We start from the raw sequence: 23,817 nt of genomic DNA, 5'->3' as shown, positions 1-23,817 counted from the left end.
TGCGCGCTCCTATAACAGTGTGCGCTCCTGTAACAGCGCCTGAAAAAAAATTGACTTTATGGCTCCTGCAGAAAGAGCCATATCTGGCCCTCAAAAGAGCCAGATATGGCTCGAGAGCCATATGTTGCCAACCCCTGTCCTGAGAGATTTATTAAATATAAATAAGGTATATGCCAAACACATAATGTATTTTCCAATTAAGCAAATAAATAGATCAAAATACTAGTTTATGGCATCATTCCATAAAAACAATTAAAAATAAGTCAAGGTTGGAAAAGACTTTAAGTGGCATCTTCCCCCTATTGTATGTAACAGAGCAGGCTGTGCTGTATCTTGAGTATAGACAATTCCCCTCCCCCATTATTTAAACTGCATAAACTATAATTTTAGTAAATCAAGCAAAGAGCTAATCAAGTTTTGATTTGCTAATTACTTTTCAATTTGATTAGAGCTGGCAGCTAATCATCTCTGGAAATTTAAAGTCAATCTTTCACTCACATTTGCAAATCAGAACCCTGGCTTAGAGACATGGCTAGGATATAGTATACAACTTCTTTGTAATATGAAAATCCTTTATTCCTACATATTTCTTCAATTTTATTAGTAAAGAAAGTTTTCTCGAATATTATCAAGTTAAATAATCAATGTGATGTGCGGGTCTATGCTGTTAGACAAACAAGCTGGTTGCTAGAATTTTTGGAGTCTCCTACATGCCACATTACACAAATTCAATAGAATTTCAAAGCACAGATCACTTTTTTATGGTCAACTGTAGTTTGAAAAAAAAAAAAGAGTTTTAATGATACATATAAAACCCAGTGGAATTGTGAGTCAGCTACAGGGGGGAAAGGGGGCTTGGGGGAGAGGGAAAGAACATTAAATATTTAACTATTGGAAATATTCAAAATAAAATAAAAATTTTAAATAAAAAAGAACATGATGAGTAAATTTAAAAAAAGAAAATTAAAAAAGAGTTTTATGCCAAGAAATTGGATGATGAAAATCAACATTACAATAATTTGTCTAATTAAAAGACAACCTTTTGAATACACTTAAGAAGTACTAGCATACCTAAGAAAACACCATCTTGGAAAAATATGACAAGGAGATAAAAAGGGAATGTCAAAGTAGTTTAAATTCATCTTGGGAAAATATTATGATGAAACTGAATGAAAAAGTGAGGCAGATGATTTGGTTCTAATTTCAAGGGAAATTTTCTTTCATAGTCAATTCTCTAAATCTGTATTTAAATTGTGATCTATTAAGAAATTTTCATATTTATCTGACTCCTTTTACTCATAATCATCCTACAAGAAATTTCTGTCTGTAGCCCAGCAGAATTTGAATTAAGTGTTTCATGATAACTATTGTCCAAAATCAATAATATTTTCAGGCTAAATGTACATAGACAAAATGAAAAAGAAGATTTAATAATTACCTGATAAACTTAAGCTATTTGGAAAAATAAAGCTAATTTGGAAAAATGAATCAGCTATTCATTTTAAAATTATAATTGCCTCAATATTCCATTTACTTTTTTCTCAGATAGATAACAAACTCAGTATCCAAAGCATTCTCACTGAACTCCCCAGCTCTCCATTCAACATGTTCTAAAGGATTCCTTCTTGAATTTACTTCAGTTATAATTTTTGCTATTTTGTTTTCACCCTTTCCCTCTCCTTAAGTTCTAGCTACCATTATAGTTCCCCATATATACTGATTTTTTTATCCTTTTCTCTTAACTCTGGCATCCTAACTATTATTAATCAAGTTTAGTAAAATTGAGCTTGAGAATCATGTAGTTTTAGTCATACACTATTTTAATGTATGGAATAACAGATGGAACAGGGGCAGAGTGTTGATCTTAGCATCAAGCAGACCATACCCCACCTTGGACACACTGGACAAACCATTTAACCTCTCTCAGTCTCAGTTTTCTCATCTGCAAAAGGAGATAATACTATCATTTTAACTCATGAGGTTGTTGTGAAGATCAAATCAGATAAACATGTTCAGGCTTTGTAAATCTAAAAGAGCTATATAAATTCTCGTTATTTATGCAATATTCTAAGAGCAAATACACACCTCTATGAAATGACAGAATGCCTTGAGGTTATGTCTATTGGAAAATGGAAAGCATCAAGATATGAGAGAAAGTCAACATACTATCTTTAATACCTTTCTTTGCAATGCAAAAAGTAGCAGCTTTCCATTAATCATTGCCAAATGCATGGATGAATTCTTTCTGCTTCCATGTATCCATTTTTTCCTCAGAGCAATGTGAAATAGATTTGCCAAATTTTTCTTGAAGGTCAAAGAGACAAAGCTGTATTAAATGTACATACCTCATATATTACATACACTCATACCTTCATAACTGCTGCTTTCCCTTAAGAAATTATTTTTTTCCCACTTGCTAAGTAACATTCTATTAAGCAAAGTGTCAAACTTCCTCTTTTTCTCTCAAACAGTAAGTTTCATGAGGTGGGGTCCAAAGAATGTAAGCCTCTTCCATCTGTTTCTGGTGTTCTGAAATCCACAGCAATAACCACTTCCAGTTTTAAATACATTGTTATTACTGACCTTATTCAAGCTAGCATAGGCTGACCTTTTCTAACTATAATTGATTTTTTTGTATTTCAGTGCTATAAATGATGGTGTTAGAAGGAACATACAATCAGATCAATGGATAATTTAATGAGGAGAACATGCTGTTTTCTAATGCTAGTGCCAAAGTAAATGTTCAGTGGAAAAGCATTGGATTTAGAGAGAGAAAAGGTGAGTTCAAGTCCCACATATTCTATGAGAACACATGTGTGACTCTGGGCAAATCACAGAAGCTCAATGTTGGAAGGAAATTTCAAGGTCACCTAATTCGAACTCTATCTGAATAGGAATTTTCTTTCCAGGCAGGTAGGTGACTCAGGGGATAGAATGCTGGGCTTGGAGTTTAGAAGAGTTGTGTTCAAATCTAGCCACTAATACTCACTAATTGTGTGACACTAGGCAAGTCACTTAATTTCTATTGGCCTCAGTTTTCTTAACTGTAAAATGGAGATAATAACAGTCGCATTTTTTTTGGTTTTAATCTGACCTTGGAGGAGGCTATTCTTCCATTCTTTGTACACTGTGAGATAAGTGAGTGTTCAGTAACCTCTTGGATTACTACCTTCTAGGAGAAGAGGGGCTTTCATAGCTCAATGAAACTATGAGTTATGCCATGGAGTGTTATCCAAGATGGACAGGTGACAATAGATAATTCTGACAAAAGGTGATCCTCTGGAGATAGAAATAGCAAACCACTCCAGTATCTTTGTCAAAAAAAAAAAGACAATATTAAAACGATAGAAGGATAAGACACTAGAAAATGAGCCTCTCAGATCAGAAGGTGTTCAATAAGCTACACTGGATAGCTACAAATAATTCCAGGACTAATGAAGTGACTGAACAAACTCAAAAGGAAGCTGAGCTGAGGATGTGTCTGGTGATGAAAGGAAAGTTCAATGCTGAAAAGATCAGTATTACATAGGAATCTGGAAAGTAAGACCTATGAACCAAGTAAGCTCGAAGTGGCAAAACAGGAGATGGAATGATTAAACATTGACATCTTGGGTGTCAGGGAGGACAGGAATGGGTGAATTCAAATGATCACTACATATACTGCTGAAGGCAAGAATCCCTTAGAAAAAATGGAGTAGCCCTTATCATCACTAACTATGAGAAAAGCAATGCTGTGGTATCATCTCAAAAAATGACAGAATGATATGTTTGAATCCAAGACAAATCTTTCAACATCACAGTAATACAAATTTATGTTCCAACCAGTGATGCTGAAAAAGCCAAAGTTGATCAGTTCTTTGAAGGCCCCGATATCTTTTAGAAATAACCCCCCAAATTCCTCTTAGAATATTGGAATGCTAAAGTAAGAAATCAAAAGATAATTGAAACCCACCCTTACCACTCTTCCGCCTTGATGGTTCAAAGGAAAATAACTTGTGATATATAAAAACTTTACCATCTGTTCATGACAAGGACAGAATCAAAGCTAAATTTATATTTCTAATTCCTTAATACAGTATATAGAATAATATAATTCCTTAATTTACTTGAGTTTGCTGGGGGGAAAGATTCCTTTTTCTACATTGCCAAATGTATACATAATTCTTCCTGATGGAACTATAGTATTTCTGAGCTCAGAAAGTTTAAATAGTTTAAATAAATTGTTACTACTCTTATGTGGTCATACCAGCAACTAAAGGTTAGTTATAACAGATTATCCCCAATTCACACAAATACTTTATAATGTATAGGAACCAAAATGAAATAATTTTATGAAGTAGGTGACATTTGTCTTTGATGTTCCAGTTTCTATATTCTTTGCATACTATTTTTTTTTTTGCGGGGGAGTGCCTTCTTGGTAATACTTCTACTTCCCTTATTACCTCCAAAAACTTGCTGTAGGGCAAGGTTCTAATAAATGAATTCAAACTAAAGTTTAACTAAATGACAAAGATTAATAAAAAGATAGTTGCATTTTTAAAAAGAAACAAATCTTTAATGCTAAAGGAAATGCTTTCTAATTGTAGAATTTACATGATTAGAGTGAGGGGAAGAATTTTTTTCATAGAGTAATATTTTTCCAGTGCCTAGAAATGACATCATCTCAGCAATCACCCTCTTTGCCTCCTTTAATGTTAAGTAGTTTATATGGGTAGAATTAAATAATAATAAATGTTAGCATTAGAAATGATCTGAGAGAATATTAATTTATTTTCTTTCCTTAACTCCCTTTTATTACAGACAAGGAACCTGAGGCAAAGATAAGTGACATGAGTTGCTTGAAATCCAACTGAACATTAAGGAGTGGTCAAGAATAAAATAAAACCTAGTTCCTTTGAATTCTACACCTATATTCTTTCTATTATGCCATGGACTCCCCATCCTAAGCCCTTTTCCTGATACCATGTGAAAAATGCTTAATATAAAACCATCTTCTTAGGGCAAATAAATTCCTACTATTCATCTGGTAAAATGAATTTTCACCTTCTTTGCCGTAATTTTTTATAACAGTTTAATCTCTTTCTTCTTTCCTCTACTTTTTAATACTTCAAGGTTACCATAGATCTCCTCTGATGATGCAAAGTGAAAAAAATAGCTTCAACATCTTTGATTCCATCATCACTATCTGAGGGTGACATTGCTTTCAAGGCCATAAACTTAGAGTCATCTTTCACTGACTTACTTGGTGTTTATCAGGAAGTCATTCTGGATCCTGAGTCTCTCTTTGAATCACAAATAGACTTTCTTTTTTTAACTCTTGCTGCTTCTTCAATTCTTTCCAGCACTTAAGGGACTATTCTTTGTGAAATAGGATATTAAAGAAAATCTTATGATATAATATTAAGGGGGAAAAGAAAGAAATACCAAACAGTGTCTTTTTAAAAATGTGAATGTCAGAGGTGCCCTTGTAATATGCTGACATTGCTTTTGGGGATTTAAAGAAAGGCACTACTCTGTATAAAGAAACATTGGAAAAGAAAATAATTTTTAAAATATTTTAAGCTCCTCAGGGCTTATTAAACTGATGGAAAACTCGAAAAAAAACATCCAATGGCATTTTCACATTTTATATTTCAATTTAGAGATAATTAGACCTATATTTAGGTGAGAATTCTTTTGATGGATAATAAAAGAACCCATTAAACTAATAACCTTCATGAGTAAGGATTTTTTAAAATCAAGTTAGAAAGCACTAAAGAAAATATTTCTCTACCATAAGAGTATAGATCTGTGTTATAAAGTGTTATAAATCCATGCTTTGCTACAACTGCAAAATGTGTGATGTGCCGCAAAGTGATTTTAACATCACCCTGGGAATCTAAACTTTCTATTTCTTCATTTAATTATTCATGGCTGATCTCTTTTGTACATGGACCCTGAGGTGTTTCATCAGAAGAATTTTTTTTAAAAATTGAACGTAGGGAGTTTATGTGATTTTAGAATTGTAAAGATAAATTGTATGGAGAAAGGACAATTTGAGGACATACCCTATGCCATAGTGTCATTTGCAGAATTACTGTCCTTGTTCTCACTTTGAAATGGCTTTTATTCCTCTTTATTCAAATGTTTGTCTCTCTGTAGCCTAAATGTATAGGAAATGGTGATAAAATGAGTAGGAGTATAGATTCATGGAGGTTCTAACCTCAGTTTATTGACCTTAGACCAGTCATTTTAAACAAAAAGTAAGCATTTATGAGGTGCCTACATAGATCAGGCATATAAAAAGGAATATTCAAGGAATATACATTTCTATTGATCTATCTAATCTATAAAATGACAAAGTTAGATTAAAGTATTTTAAATATCCATCCCAAATCAATTCGATTATATGTGATCAATTGCATGCCCAGATAGACACTTAAACACTAAGTCTATGATAATATAAGGATTAATAAAAGAAAGTAGAGATGTGAAGCCTGGAAATAAGAGATTTAGTAGTGACCAGGGTTCCCTGTCATAGATCTTCAAATAAAATCTTATTTGACTACTTACCAAAGCTGTTGTTAATGAGATTCACTCTTTGGAAAAAGTTGGACTAGTTAATTTCTGAGGTCCCTTCCAAATCTTTACATATTTTATTAATTAGAAATTGCTAAGAGATTTTATTGTTGATATGATTCATTTGTTCAACCAGGATTAAGTATATCCATTGTGTTTCAGGTGCTGGGGATACAATTATAAAAACAAAACAGAACCTGCCCTCGAGTATTTTCCATTTTACTGGTGAAAACCAAATGAATATAAATAAATTTTAAAAAAACTAAAGCAAAATAACATATAGGCACTGAAAACTGAAAACATCAGGAAAGGCCTCTTGTAGGTGCAATTTAAATGTAGAAAAATAAAGTTAACAATTTTAAATATTCCAAACTGTGGCTCAATGTGTTCCCAACTGTGTAAGGGAAAACTGAAATGAAGAGTTCTCTTCCTGAGCAGCACATTACATTTTGAATAATGAGCAAATACTAAAGAAAATATTTTTTACAAAATGAATATTTTTTCTTGATCTTTTGAATATAATAATCCAGAAAATTCTATCAAGGAAAGAGTTTAGAAATTATTCTGTGAGACATCAGTGAATAACTTTCTTAAAATTATATTTTAAAACATTTTAAATGCATTGCTACTTATGATAACTCATCCTAATGCAACTCCCTAGTAATATGGTCTTGGGGACCTGCCATTCTACTTTTCTGAAACTCTTTTTCCTCAGCATGAAATGGTGATTACAACAATAGCATTTTCTAGTTCACAAAATTATTATGAGAATTAAATGAGATGGGATGGATAAAATGTTTGTGTACCTTAAAGCTTTATAAGTCATATTATTATTTTTTTTGTTATAAGTATAAAAGTATGCTAGCTTATGCTGAAAAGAAGCCAATGTTTGGTGAGCAAATTAGTCTGTTAGAGATATAGTTGGTTATCTCCAATGCTTTCTTATGGTAATATTATCTTTTTTTCTTCTTTTTTTCTTTTTCTTTTTTAAGATTTAAATATTTTATTATTTTTAGAAAAATTTTCCATGGTTACATGATTCATGTTTTTACTTTCCCCTTCACTCCCCTTTCACCCCCACCCCATATCCAACGCACATTTCCACTGGTTTTAACATGTTAATACTATCTTTCTAATTCATATATATCCTTTGCTTTTATCAACTCAATATGCTTCCTGTGCTTTTGCTCAGCATTGCCTTCAGGTCACACCCTCTACTTACAGACTTCTATAGATCAGCAAATTGGGGTATGATTGGGAGAGTCCTTGTTTCAGGGTGATTGTAGTAAACTTCTGGTGGTCACTATTTAGAATATACTAGGAAGAATAATCCTTTAGGGCTTCAATGGGCCTCTATCAGACCTTGGGAAATATAAAAGAAAGATATTAAAGACCTGAAGAAAATTTTAGCAAAGTTAGATATGGAAGACCCCTGGAGATTACTGAATGGGAACAATAAGGATCTTACATAATCTCTGATTTGTATGGTGTTATAAAAACTGAATAGACATTAAAAAACAATCCTCAAGAAATGCAGAATAACAAAAATTTTAAGTATTCTTTATTAGCCACAGGATAATAAAAAATTAATAAAGAACATTTGAAGAAATGATTCATGCCTCAATGGATATTAAAAAATATAATCCTAAAGAATGCTTGGGTCAAAGTCCAAATTATAGAAAGTATAAATAATTATATCAAATAAAATAACCAATATACCAAACCTTTTGTCATCAATCTAATCCACTCCTTTTTTTTTAAACCCTTACCTTCTGTCTTAGAATCAATATTGTGTATTGGTTCCAAGGCAGAAGGGCAGTAAGAGCTAGGGGTTAAGTGACTTGCCCAGGGTCACACAGATAGAAAGTATCTTAGTCCAGATTTGGGGCCTGGACCTTAGGTCTCTGGCCCAGTCTCTCAATTTACTAATCCACTTAGCTGCCTCCAACAATCCATTCCTTAAAGGGGAATTCATTCTGCTAAACTATTTAATCAACAAAAGAGAATAATACCTTTGTTCTCTGTTCTCTACTAATAGCCAACTCAAAAAAATCTGTAATCAAGAATAAAATATAAAAGGGCATATTTTTCACTTTATATCAACTTTTATAAAATGCAATTAAATGTAGATTGTTGCCCTATATAAAATTACTTTTGTTCTGTTCAAAGGAACAGGCAGAAGGAAGATTGGTCTTGCCCCATGCAAAGGAATGTAGTTATTGAAGTTCCCAAAGAACCTTGAACAAATCATTCTATACCTCCAGGCAACCAATTTCTCATTTCTGAGAATTTTTGATGAATGAATTATGTGATCTCTAAAAGCCTGGCTGGCTTGGGAGTCAGGAGAATCTAGATCTTCAAATTTTGTTTATGATGCACCTACAGACTTGTGTGTCCCTAGGCAAGTCAATAAGCTTGTTAGTGCACCAGGCACTTCACCAAACTATAAATTGACAAGGAGTTGCTAAATCAGCATTTATTGAGGGAATTTCTATATCAGGGAGCTCCCCATATGAGTGAAATCACAAATACACACATACACACAATAACTCTGAAGCAATGGGTTATATTGCTGATAATTATTTTTCATTAGTATTAAATTTATCTTCATGTGATTAATCTTCCCAAGACACTTATAGAAGTATATCATTGTTTTTACAAAAATGTGAGTACCTAGAGCAAATTATTGAAATATAATATTTTAAAAATAATGTAACTATACACATGTCCAGAATGGCAGGGTTACCATAATTTCTTTATTTAACTAAAAGCCAACTATACATTAGACATCTACAGAAAACTTTTAATTTTTCTATTTTATTCTATCTCCATTTTTTTGGTTTAATTTTCTAAATTATAAAACTATAATTACATAATAAAATTCCTACAACTTCACATTCGGTGTTACACTATTTTGAATTGGTGATTTATATTCAGATACTCCAAAGATAATTTCATCCAGTAGGCTGCAACATTACCACTGATGACCATTGAGCTAGAAGTGCTATCAAAGACATCATCAAGGACATGTCTAACCAGAAAAGGAAGTAGCAGGATACACAACAAAAGTGCCAAATTCAGCTTTGGTATCCTCAAAATGTTAAGAGATTAGGAAAAGGCTAGAGGCTTTTAAGGTAAGTCATTTTTATGAATCATTTTTGAGACTACATGCACAAAAAATAATGTAATGAAACATTTATGTATAGATGGGTTGTGATCTGCACCATTGGAGGCAATACCATCACTTTTGAGATCACAGACTCCCAGAAGTATATTCTATAAATATGCAAAGACCATTAAGTATCTACATTAATACTTCATTTAAGATACTTTTGACTGATCCATTTATAAAGAAGATAATCATGTTCCATAAAACCACAATATGGTATAGAGTACTGGGCTTTGGACTTAAGAGTTAAGAAGACCTTAGTTTGAATTATGCCTTGAACCTTTCCTTATCTTTACAATTCACTTAACTACTCTGGGTCTCATTTTACTAATATTTAAAATGATGTTGGAGCTATGACCCCTATTGTTTCTTCTAGCTATCAATCTACTTGCCTTCTACATCCTATCTTTTCCTATAATTACTCCCATGCATATCTTATTATGTTTAATCTCCTTGAAGGCAAGGACTGTTTGGGTAGTCTCATTATTGTATGCCCACTACTTACACATTTTAATATCTGGCACATTTTAAGACCTAACTAATACTTACTGAAATGAAGAGAATTTCATGGCTCAGTCTAATGTCTCCTGAATACGAAAGAGGGGGTGGGGGAACCAACAAATTGGTGCAGTGGATTCAGAGAACTGGCCTAGGGGTCAAGAAGATCTGAGTTCAAATAAAGCCTTAGTTACCTATTAGTTCTGTGAGCTTGGGCAAGTAACATTTGCCTGCATTAGTTTTCTCATCTGTAAAATGGAGATAACGATGGCACCTAACCTTCCAGGGTTGTTTTGAGGACCAAATGAGATACTATTTGTAAAGTGCTTAGCATAGTGCCTGACATATAATTGACTTTATATAAATGCTAACTGTTATTAAAGGAAACATAATTTATAGATTTATAATCTTTTTTATGACCTATCTGAAATGAATTTTGGTGAAGACTAAGATCAGTAAAATTTCCCTTATCTGGTACTCCCACATATCTGGAATTAAATTTTCTTATTTCTTTGAGAAACTACAAATATGAGAAAAATACATAGATAGAAAGGATTTTTAAAAATACATAGGTCATTCTAGGTCAGTACCTATTTAGTTCTCCAGGCCCATACTTTGCACAAGTACAGTTTACAGCAAGGGAAACCCCAAAGATTCACAGTTTTGGATATTTTTGGTACATTTTTTTTAACAGGCATTAAAATGTAAAAAAAAAATCTCTATTACCAATAGAGTGCTTTAGATTTTATAATTACATTTTTAAAATCCTGTAGTGAAAAGTAGCTGTTTTTATACCCTGCTACTGCTTTTCCCCACATCCACTTCTAGTCCCTCCACCCCATATTCCTTTCTACTACAGCCACCTCCTGCAGCATTTTCTAGTTGTTAAAAAGCCCCTACAGGCATGCTTTTCTCTAGGTGCCTGTCTTATCTGAGGGAGCTGTCACCTGTCACCTTTGCCTCCTATTAAGCCCTAGAAACAGCTTCCTCCGGGCAGCTTTCCATTCTTTTCTTTTCTTTTCTTCTGGGAGGATAGAAAAGCTTGGCTCCTGCTGCCTGGCTTTTCCTTAGGGCTCAAACTGTACTAAAACTTGGAAGAAAGCAGATAAGACTGAATACAGGGAAGAAAAAGCTTACTTTCACTATCATAGTAACTACAGTTAGCTTCTTTGTCACTTGATTTTGAAACTTCCTGCTAGTAAAAGTTATTTTACATAAAAATACTTATTAAATAAGCTAAAAGCTTTCAGCTTCCTCCAAGGGCTCTATTAAAGATCATAGATTGTAGAAGATTGGAGCTGCAAGGGACCTTATAGTTTATTCAATTCAATTTAACAAATGTTAAGGCTAACAATAAGATATGATCTCTGACCTAATGGAGTTCATAATCTAGACAAATCTTAACCTATTATTTTGTGTCACAGAACCCTTTGGAAGTCTGTCTATGGATTCCTTTTCAAATTGAATATATTTTGGTCTTTTTTTTTATCACAAGTGGAGGAAAAGCTACATTTTAGTTAGAGATTGGTGAAAACAAAGATTACTTCTTTTCTCTTATACAAGTTCAAGGAACCAAGTGAAATCTAGTCTGCATCCTTTTCCTCTTTCTTCCATTTCTTTAGGGTATTTGGACTGAAGAGTATACACAATTTAGTAACTTTGGGAACTCAGTTCCAAATTGCTTTCCAGAACAGTTAGTACAATTGATAATTCTTCCAACAAAATCTAGGACACCTTTTTTTCCCCATAAATACTGTGCTTAAGAAGGCAAGAGTGTGCATTAAATGTTCTTGAAAATATTTATATAATTATCAACTTATAATTGGGAGAGGTTTCAGACATTGTCTAATCCAATGATTCTTAAGCTTTTTGGTCTCAGAATCGCTATACATTTAAAGAAAAATTATTGAAGATTCCAAAGAAATTTTATTTATGTAGGTTATTTCAATCAATCTTTAACATAGAAATTAAAATGGATAAATTCTAAAATATTTATTTTAATATTTTAAGTAATAATAAAATAAAAATGTCTTAAGTAATAATAAACCCCATTACATATTACATACAAAAATTTTCATGGAATGATAGTTTACAAAGCAAAAAAAAAATAACTGAGAATGGCATTGTTTAATGAATGTTTTTGTAGATTTCTTCAATGTGTCTCTTAATAGTGAGTTGCTTTGGTTGAAATAAATGAAGAAAATCTAGCCTCACAAAGATATTGAGTTGAAAAAGGAGGAATATGTTAATAAGTATTTTACATATTAAATTATTATTAAACTAGTTTTGACCATCCAGACTTCTGAAAGGCCCTCAGGGACTTACCGAGGTTAATGTTCCATATTTAAAGAATCTTTGGGTTTAATCTAATCCCTTCATTTAACAGAAGGAGGAGCTGGGCCCCAAGGTTTTCAGTGGCTTGACCAAATTCCTATAGATAATTGACAGAGCAAGAATTTGAGCCCAGGTTCTCTGACTCCAAATCCAACATTTGTTCCTCTCACTCTGCACTACTTTTTCAATCACAAAGTTTGAAACAACAGGAACTTTCTTTGCAGTCCACAGTTAGTGAAAAAATTCTATGCATTCCCAATGCTTCCTGCACTTTTATTATCAAGGATTTATTTTACAAAAGAATTAAGCATTACATTTCATTTAATGACCTTGTTCCTTTCTAGAGACACTTGCTAACTGCTTTCATGGCAGTAGTTTTAATGTACAACAGGCAGATTGACCCAAAGTTGGCCATACTGATTTCCAAAGTGTCTATGAGTGGATGGATTGGATCCTTCAGGTTCAGTGATTTGCAAAACAGATCCCTTTTCCACCATTCACAGGTAAACATAAAAGAAAAAGTATAAATTGAGGAAAAAATCTGAAGTTTGAATCCTGTAAAGAACACTTTTCATTAGTTTAGTTATCTAAAAGGATATGACAGCTCAGTTTAAAATTGTAATATAAGCATAAACAAATTGAATAAATTTCCACTGGACTGAAGTTATATGAAATCTAAGGAGGCCTTTATGTGAAGAAAAATTTTATCCCTCACATGAACCTAAGAAAAATGACGGTGAACTTGATGTCTGTTGTAGACACTGGAAACTTTCCAAAATGCACACAGAAGTACAGCATAATAGGACTAATGAAATCAAGACATTTACCCCATAGGAATCTCTGAATGTACTGTCATGGGCATAGTCTAAATTTAGCTGTTTGTAATTTCTGCAGTTATCCCTGAAGTTGCAAAGCATATGGTGACAGAAAGAATTAGCCATTTTTAAAAGAACCAGCTCAGAAGCAAGGCTTAATTTAGCCAGTAGTGCTCCTTTCATGCTAGTATTTGTTCCACAAAATAATACATCATATGACATATTATTTTGCCTCGGGTATCATTGCTCCTTTACTTAACAAATGCCCACGGTGGAAGCCATTTTAAGCTTTACAATAAAACACATAATTTGGAACTGTTCAAGTTTGGGTGCTAATTATCAGTTCCTCAAAATAGAGGGACAAGATTCACTTATTTTTGCTAATCTTATAGTGTTTTTCACTTACTATAGTGCTTTTCAAACATTAAAAATATAATTAATTGTGTACCAACAAATGAGCAAAATCATTACTATCTTTTTTAGTAAGACTGAAATTCTTGATTGATAAAATGTATTTAAATGTTAAGCATTTGTTAAACATCACTTGTTCAAAAATCTCCTTTTTATCATTGACTAATAAGGAAGAGTTCCTTCACATTAAAAATATAATGAAAATATTTTAAAACTCATCCAAATGCAGGATATTCAAAAATGCTTCATTACTTTCTTATTAGCACCCATTGCAGGAGTTGGAAATCAAATAAATGCCTTTTCTTTGGAAAGTAGAGTTTTGCCTAACAAATATACTGAATTCCACCTGGTTAATACTTTGCCCCTTAATTCATTTTGAGACTATGTTTGTATAAATAATGAAGATCTCATAACCTACTTGAAACTAAGACTTAGGTTGAAAGATAACCCATTTCGCGTAGAAAAAAGATAAGTGGATTTTAGTAACCCCAGAGTTGAATTTCCTACTGAAATATTTGTACAAATTTAAGGAGTCAGAATATGCATTGTTATTTTATCAAATAGGAATGTTTTTGTTGAAATTTTTGTCTTTATTCATTACTAGCCATAGCCTCATACAAACTATGAGGGAATTCTTATGATTTCTGTTCTTTCCTATTTGTAAGAACTTGTTTTCCTATTTTACATTTGAAGAAACTAAGGCCCTACAAGGTTAGCAGCTTGTCTAAACTCTCACAGTTCATAAACTAGGTCTACTGAATCCAAATTCAGCATTTTGTTTTATTTTTTCATTTGAATGTCTTGGCATTCCTATAATACATAAATCCAAATAACATTAAATCACAATAAGGGTTACATTATCACAGATTTAAATGACATATAAATGATATCATATAACATTTTAAAAACTAGCTGTATTATCCTAGACATGTCACTTAAGTAATATGTGCCTGAAGTAGTTGGACTCATTGCCTATTGTTCCTTCCAGGTCTAAATTCATGATCCTTTGAGCTAATTTGACAACAGGACACTTTAGCTCTTCAAATGTCTTACAGAGGAAAAATATCAGTGGATTTGGACAAAGAAGCTCTGGGTTGTGGAACTATTTACTATGTGTGTGACCAGGGATGCATCTTCACTTCTTTGTGCCTTAGTTTCCTCATCTTCAAAATGAGAGTTTTGGACAGGATGGTTTCTAATTTATCTTTCAGTTCTAAATTTGTGGTTCTATGAATAAGTCCAAGCCAATGCATTGCAAATGCTGGGTGACTGAAATAATTCAAGATGGACTTGGGGTACATATTGACAAATATGACATGGGGAGGGTTGTATGTGAATCATATATAAATTAATGCTCTTTTTGCCTGGACCAGCAGTTGCTTGTTACTCCTAAATTCCACATTTCCATTTTTTTTTTGCAGACTTTAGTTTTCAGGCTATTTCATTGAGATCTTCATGCTTTTCCCCATCCTTAAGGATCTTCCTTACTATTGGCATACTGTTAAAGATGTTGCACAGCAGAATCTCCACCATGACTTTTGCCCTGGAGACAGGAGATCCTGACATGGAAGATGACACCTTTGCTAAAGACCTTCCCCTTTATGAGGCTTGACATTACCAGTGTCTTGACATTACTGGTAGGGATGTCATTGTCAGAGGCCTTTGACTCAGAAGACCAGATTGCTCAGTTTGAGATTTGGGGGTGTCTTTTACAATAGCTTTGGCAAAAACCCCAACTATGGGCAAACTAACATCCAAAAGATCAAAGGTTTCATAGCCAACATTGGGGTCCAGATCCCTCCAGAAAATTGACTGATGCCAGTATGGTTTGAAAGCCCCAGTCATACTGTTTCCAGCTAATCTTCCACTCATGATAGCATGGTCATGATGCCATTGATGCCCCAATTTGATATCATAGAAACATGCAGCATCACCTGCTGCCCAGGTATTAGAGTAGGTTTAGAGCTCAGTGTTCACCCTGAAGCTCCCCAAATCAGAATCTACTTCTAGGCTGCTAGTCTTGGCCAGTTCAACATTGGGCTCCAAGCCCACGCATGCAACATTGTGATCAGTTTCTACCTTCCTGCCATATTTCAGTTTGATGAACAACTTGCCACTTTTGACACCAACTAACTGACTGCACAATTGCATTGGGCATTATTTCAACCTCCTCTTTCCTGACTTTTTCTGTGGTCTAGTTGCTGAGGTACTCTGGGAGGATCTTCCCCATATTTATATACATTATATATGTGCATATATATGCACTTATGTGTGTGTGTGCATTCATTATCAAAGAAGAGGGATGGATCTTGAAAAAAGGGAACCCAAGAAGCAAGCAGTGTTATAGAAGAGTATAGAAAATGGAAAGAGCTAGCTAAGAGGCATTATCTAGTAGCTGAATAGAAAAAAAATGATGGTAGTTGGAACCTCAAGGATATATGTGAGCAAGGTACAGGGGAAGGAGAATTTCTGAAAATATTTCGTATATTTCATATTTTTTTGTCAAGAACTAGCACTATATAGCAAGCAACCAAGGTTAGAAATTCTTTTATACTCACAGTGTACCAAAGTTTAACTTTTCTTAAATGCTGTTACCATAAAACAACAGGTGGGTGATATTATTGTTGATTAATTATAGACTCAAAAATGAAACCTAAAATATCATATTCCTAAAGTAGTCACAAGCCATTGCGACCAATGAACCAGAATAAAGTAGTCATTTCCCAGAAGTTTAAGTATTTTGTATGCTTGAGATATAACTAATCCGCTGAGTTTTTCTTTGTCCTCTCATTACTCATGTAAAGCTATTGTCTAAGCATGGAGTTGGAATTATATTTTGGCAGCACTCTCTTGCTCATAAGAATATCTGACAGTATTGTTGTAATTAAGCTTTTTGCAACTGAGGGTGAACGGTCATGTATTAATTAGGGTGGGAGGGGTGAGGGAAAACAGTGTCTTTAGTCAAAACGTTACTCATTTCACCAATAACAATTTCTCTTTTTCTTTCAAGAGTAATATCATGGAACAGCTAGGTGGTTCAGTGGATAGAGGGTGCCCTGGAAACAGGAGATCCTGAGCCTCAGACACTTCTTAGGTGTGTGACCTTGGGCAAGTTACTTAACCTCAATTGCCTAGCTCTTACTTCTCTTCTGTCCTGAAGGTAAGGTTAAAAAAAAAAGAGTAATATAATTCTTCCTGTTGTCAGTTTAGAAAGTGTGTAATCACCTCAGACTTTCACCTATCCTCTATTCCTTTGTTCATTTTTCTGAGGAATAGGTGACACTCGTTTTTGCCATAGTCCAGTCCAAATATTAAATAGATGTCTTTGCCAAAGTTTAGATCTCATCTTTCCTGTCTCTTCTTGAAACTAGTCCCCTTGAGGGATCCTTCATCCCTCTTATATCTTCAATTTCTCTTAACTATAGGATGCTTTGCAGATACTTCAAATATGACAAAACTTCACTTCAAAATTTCTTAGTTATAATTCTATCATTTTCCTTTAACAGGTATATTAGTAGAAAATCAACTACATTCATTGCCTCTGCTTCATAATCCTTTAAAAAATTTAGGTTCTGATCCTAATGTCCTCTCAAATGTTACCAAACAATATACTAATTACTAAAAAGCAGTGGTCTTTTATTAGTTCTTATACTTTTTGATTTCTCTAAAGTTTTGTACTTGATTAATGACCCCTTTCTGGATATTGTCTCTTCGTCTGACTTTTTGGCATCTTTGTTCTACCTATCTGGCTATTCCTTTTTTGTCCCACTTGCTGAATGACTATCCATCACTTGCCTTCCTAAGAAAGAATATTTCCCAAAGCACTATCCTTAATGCTCTTTTCTCTTTCTATACCCTCTTTCTTAGTGATTTCATCTCCTTACATAAGTTGAAATTATCATTACAATGCAGACAACTTGGACATGTACATATCCAGTCCCAATCTTTCTACTGAATTCCAGTCCAGATATTAAAATCAACGAATGCATAAAGCACATTTATTAGCACAATAAATTGTGCTTGTGAGAGAGAATATAAGGACAAAAACAAAACAGTACATCTTTTCAAGGAACTTACATACCTCTTTGGGGATGTAATATATACAAAGATAAGTAAATACAAAATAATTTGAGTAGGGATAGGGTACTAAAAACCATGGATATTGTAGAAGGTTTTCTTGTTTCTCACATAAAATACTCCATCTCCTAACTCTGGGTATGTTTACTGACTGTTTCCCATGCTTGAAACTCTTTCCTCACCCCTACCTTCTTATTTCTGTAGCATAAGTTGCATCTCAACAGAAGTCCCATCTTTTAGAAGAAGGCTTTTCTAGTTCTCCTTATTATTAGTGACATCCCTCTGATATTATCTCCAATTTGTCCTGTATACAGATTGTTTGTATGTTGCCTCCTCCATTAGACTGGAAGCTTCTGGAGAGCAAAAATTGATCCCCTCCACCTTCTTTGTATCCTTAGGACTTAGAATGAAGCCTGGTACATAGTAGGTGCCTCGTAAATTGAAGAGCTTAGTTTGCATTGATTTCAGTTAATTTCCTTTTATATCATTTAGTATAAAACTAATTCATCTTATATAATCCTTTAAGTAGTATATGTAACTAGAATGTTAGAAAAGCTAGTCCTAGTTGTTAATTAACTGAGATAGATAAATAGTTAGTTTAGGAGCTCCTGTTATAAATCTTCTTATGTTAAATGCACATCTTTACTATCTCCTAATTCCTGGTCAAAATAACAGAAGCAACCATATGATTAGTTTTAAAAGTAGGAATTTCTTAGTAATATTTGCTTGTTTTAGAAATTTGTCAATAGTAGTGTCCTCAGATTTTATGACTCAAAGAGATAACTTTGTGTAGCTTTAAATCTTTTCTTATGAGTTATTGTAGTGACAGGATCAATAAAATGCTTGGACCTATCAACTTTTAGTTAACATGCTTTGAATATCTAGTTCTGTTAATCAATGATTTGCATCAACTGTAAGAAACCTGTAAAAAAAAAACAGTGAACATCTACAAGAGTTCTTTGACACAAACTGGGTGTGATGAGGCCTCCAGCTTTATTTTATCACAATTGGAGTCTTCAACTCAGAATTATGGCCCAGAGATTTCTTTATTTTTTACAGATTTTTTTTGTTGACTTGACAGAGGAGGTGGCAACTGATTTGGTCTTTGAAGGAAGGGGAAGGATTTTGAAAGCCAGAGAGAGGCATTACCAACTATTTAGTGTACAGACATGTCCACCAAGATGTATCTCAGACTCAAGACATTCAAAACAAAACTTATAAGTCCTCTTTCAGTATTTCTGATGTCTTTTGAGGGTGATAACATCTTAGGAAGGAGTCATTTAGGTTTATAACCTCAAACATATTCTTTATTCTTCCTTATTTTATTTTTCCTATTTCTAATTTCAATTGCTTACAGTTCTTCCTCTATCACACCCTTGGCAATCATTGTCACCTCTCAACAGAGCCATAACGCTACTTACTGAATTAATCACCTTTACTCAGCATATTGTAATAGTTCCTTCATAGCTTTCCCTGCTTTTGTGTATACTACCTTGACCCTTACTGTCTTTAGGATAAAATGCAAATTGTGCAGTCTATCATTTGAAGTCCTCTACCATCCAGCTCCAATTTGCCCTTCCATTTGTATTTCATATTATTTCTTTTAATACTATCTTTTCCACAGCCAGTTCAGTTTACCAGATGTTCCTCAAACTTTATATTTCATCTTCTCTCTCTTTGCTTTCACAAATGTGATCCTCTCTTGCCTGAAATTCATGAAATTCAACAAACCTGACTTTATACCAACAAGCAGGTCACATACCACTTCTTCCTTGTAGATACTGTAATAGTAATCTGATAAAACTTAAAGTCTTCTTCCCTCTCAATTACATTTTCTCTGTATATATGTCATATCCTTCCAGAAGAATACAAACTCCTTGAAATAAAGGACTCTGTGATTATTGTTGTTGTTTTGTCTTTGTATCCCTAGTACTTGGCACAAAGCCATTCCCACTGTGCTTAATGAATGTTGTTAAGTTGAACTGAATTATACTTAACTGGGGTCACTTATCCAGTAAATTGAACTATGTAAAACACAGCTATTAGTAAGGAAAGGAGATCCAAAAGGCCTTTTAGAAACTAAAATAAAATAATAAAATTTATATACTATATATACTAATACTATAAATTATAGTATTATATATACTATATATACTATATACTCTATATATACTAATACTCTATATACTAATTATTCTTAGGTTAGTCTTAATTTTAATAGTGCTGTTTATTGAATTTTCTGAGAATATTAGAAGTAGCAAATTGCAAATAAGCAGTAAGAATTACTAGAGACAAGCAGACTAACAAATATTGCTGTCTGTTATAGAAATGCTTTCCCCAGTAGCATAGCATAATGGATAGAGAACCAGCCTTTAAGATGGTGTTAAATACTGGTGTTAAAGTTTTAGCTCTGACATATAATGATATCATGGGCAACTCACTAACTCCCAGTGCTATGGGCAACTCTTAAGTTTCCAGTCCTTAGTATAAGGAGTTTTCTCCAGGGAATCCCCTTTACCAATGAAATCACAAGTTGAATCCCTAACCCTATGCTGGCAAAATTGAAAATAAATAAAAAATAGAAGTCTGCTGCAAACAGCTGCACATTGATATAAGAGATAGGAAAACTAAAAAGTAGACATAAGGGGGCAGCTGGGTAGCTCAGTGGATTGAGAACCAGGCCTAGAGACGGGAGGTCTTAGGTTCAAATCCGGCCTAAGACACTTCCCAGCTGTGTGACCCTGGGCAAGTCACTTGACCCCCATTGTCTACCCTTACCACTCTTCCACCTATAAGTCAATACACAGAAGTTAAGGGTTAAAACAAAACAAAACAAAACAAAACAAAAAGTAGACATAAGAAGTAAAAAAATAGCAGTCTTATATTTGCATTAAGTATGTAAAATTTAAAAAAAGAAGTGATAAGCAGGAAGATTATAGAAAAACATAAATTTACATAAATTGATGCATAACATAATGAAAGGAGTAGAACCAAGAGAAAATTCTAAATAGTAAAAGCAATATTTATGAAGAATATCTCTGCAAAAGGCCTCATTTCTTCTCAAATATTTAGAGAACTGAGAAAAATTTATATGAATACAAAGAATTTTCTATTTGACAAATGGTCAAAGGATATGAACAGGCAATTCTCATAGTTCAATTTGCATAGTTTAATGAAAAAATTAAAGTTATTTTTAGTCATATGAAAAAATGCTCCAAACCATTACTGATTAGAGAAATGCAAATTAAAACAATACTGAGGTAACACCTCCCACACATCAGGCTGGTTAACATGACAAAAAAAGAAAATGATTAATGTTGGAGAAGATGTGGAAAAATTGGGACACTAATACATTGCTTGTGGAGCTGTGAACTGATACAACAGTTCCAGGCAGCAATCTGGAACCATGTCTATATGGCCATTAAACAACAAGGCATACTCTTTGATCCATCAATCCCATTATTGTCTATATATAAGAGATTAAAGATAGAGGAAAAGAACCACCTTTACAAAAATATTGATAGCAGCTCTTTCTGTGATGTCAGAGAACATTAAACTGAAAGGATATTCAGCAATTGGGGAATGACTGAATAAGTTGTGGTATAAATGTACTGGAATACTATTGTGCCATGAGAAATCACAAAATCACAAAACATCCTGAAAAGACTTATATGAAGTGATGCAAAGTGATATGAGTAGGATAAAGAGAACACATATAATAAAGAGAATACAGTAACAACAATGATATATGATGACCAACTGTGATTACTTAGTTATTATTAACAAGGCAAGGACTAGACAATTCCAATAGGTTTATGAGAAAAATGGATATTCACCACTATAGAAGGAACAAATAGAGCTCAAATGCAAATTGAAACATACTATTCTTTATTTCCTTCATGGATTTTTCTCTACGGTAAGCAATATATGTCTTCTTTAAGAACATGAGAAGCATGGAAATATGTATTATATGATAATATATTTACAACATATATTTTCTGCCTTCTTAGGGAGGAATGGGGGAGGGAATGAACATGGACTGCAAAATATCAGAAAACAAATATTTTTTAAAATGTATTGACATGTAGTCTAGAAAAAGATATATGAAAATATAATAATAATAATAATAATAGTAAAGAAGAGCAGTATATGACAACAATTCTCAACAATACAATGATCTAAGTATAAAGGACTCAGGCTAAAAAATGCCATCCACATCCAAAGAACTGATAGAATCTGCAGGCTGAAGGATACTGTTCTTTCTTTTTCTTCCTTTTTCTTTCTTTCTTCCTTCCTTTCTTCTTTCCTTCCTTCCTTCTTTCCTTCCTTCCTTCTTTCCTTCCTTCCTTCCTTTCTTTCTTCCTTCCTTTCTTTCTTCCTTCCTTTCTTTCTATTTCTTTCTCTCTTTCTTTCTTTTTATAATCTCTTTCTGTTCTTAATTTGATAATCAAGGAATAATAAAGTTTAAATTGTGTTCATGATGCCATGTTTAAAGTTCATTAAAGAAGCAAATATATATTTTTGACAGATTTCAGTCAAAGAAAGTTATTATTAAAACTATGATATGCCAATGGTTAGCTTCAGTTATCTAGTATATTCAATTATGTGGAATTCCTACTTCCCCCAAGGGTGGTATATGAACAAATGTGTTTTCACATATCTATAAATATTTGTGTATTAAGGTTTAGATAGGAACACTCACCATGTAGAATGCATGGGGATAGATCTATAAAAACTATCCCATCAAACATGACAATTTTCAGCTAGCTGTTGGAGTTGGTTCCAGGTTGAAGGACTCCTTTGCTTTGGGATACTGTAGAAAATCCCTTGGGACTCCTGGGGCTCCTATTCCTAGATGAATGAAGGCTGTAAGAGGCTGAATCAAAAATGCATCATAGTAATTAGCCTCTAAGGGAAGGAGGAAAGAAAGAGGAAAGGAAGGCATACCCCTCCTTCCAGTACTGATGCTCTGTTGTTTTGTTCTTCATGTGAAACCTCAAAAGGATTGTTCAAAAAGTTAGCTTAACAGTGTTTTAAAAGGAATTAATTTTATTATTGGCACCTAGTTATTATAAGCATTTAAAAATACTTCTTTTGAAAGAAGAATTATAGTATAAAAGTGCTTAAGCATTGGTCTTAAATTATAGGCCCTGAGTAAAATCCTAGTTGTGCCACTTATTAGCTTGGTGACCTTAAACAAGTCATTTTACTTTTATGAGTCTTAGTTTCCTTATGTATGAAAGAGTTGTCATAGGTAATCACTTAGGTCCCTTTAAGAACTAATATTCTGTATTTCTGTAAACTATTATATGCTTTTACACACAATCTTATATTTATTATGAAGATAAGAATTGCTAATATATTTATTTTTTTCTTAAATTATATAGCATCTAGCTAATTCTCATTAATATTTAGTTTCATAAACTTCCTTTCTAAATCTTTGAACGTAGTATTTTGAAAGTAGTATACAAAATGCTATTTCTTTAAAATGTAAAAATTTGGTAATGATTTTTTGCACAAAGCTTTTTTCCCCCCTACTTAAAAATTAAATCATAGCATACACTTGCCTGAGGACTTTTTTTCTGGAGAGAAACAAATTTGATGCTCATAGTCTCAAACAATTGCAACTTATCTACTTTGTAGTATTGTCTAACATCTAAGCAAATCTATTGCTACCAGAAATTACTTTCAATAATATCCTAGGTATTATATAAAGAAAATTAATCTCCTAGGCTTTCTAGTTGAAGAGGACAAATAGTTAAAAAGATAGAGAGAAAGCATTAGACATATGCATACTCTAAGAATGAGAAATATTTTTTAAAGAGCTGTATCATAAACCTATTCATTTTAACAAATATTGATATATTTCCTGTAGGAAAATGTGCCAGGCTAGTCACTGGGGATATCAAGACAAAAATCAATAATCCCTTTCATCGACAACAATAAAATATTGCT

The 23,817-nt window shown here is 33.1% G+C and overlaps 1 pseudogene; it reads right to left on the bottom strand.

Moving 5' to 3' along the window:
• Positions 1 to 15,216: 15,216 nt before the first annotated feature.
• On the bottom strand, positions 15,217 to 16,015 carry LOC123240380 (annotated as a pseudogene).
• Between the last annotated feature and the right edge of the window lie 7,802 nt (positions 16,016 to 23,817).

The sequence above is a fragment of the Gracilinanus agilis genome, chromosome 3, assembly GCF_016433145.1.
Source record: "Gracilinanus agilis isolate LMUSP501 chromosome 3, AgileGrace, whole genome shotgun sequence".
In the NCBI taxonomy this organism is placed as follows: Eukaryota; Metazoa; Chordata; class Mammalia; order Didelphimorphia; family Didelphidae; genus Gracilinanus; species Gracilinanus agilis.
The sequence above is the reverse complement of the archived record's forward strand: the minus strand, read 5'-3'. Positions and strand labels throughout refer to the sequence as shown.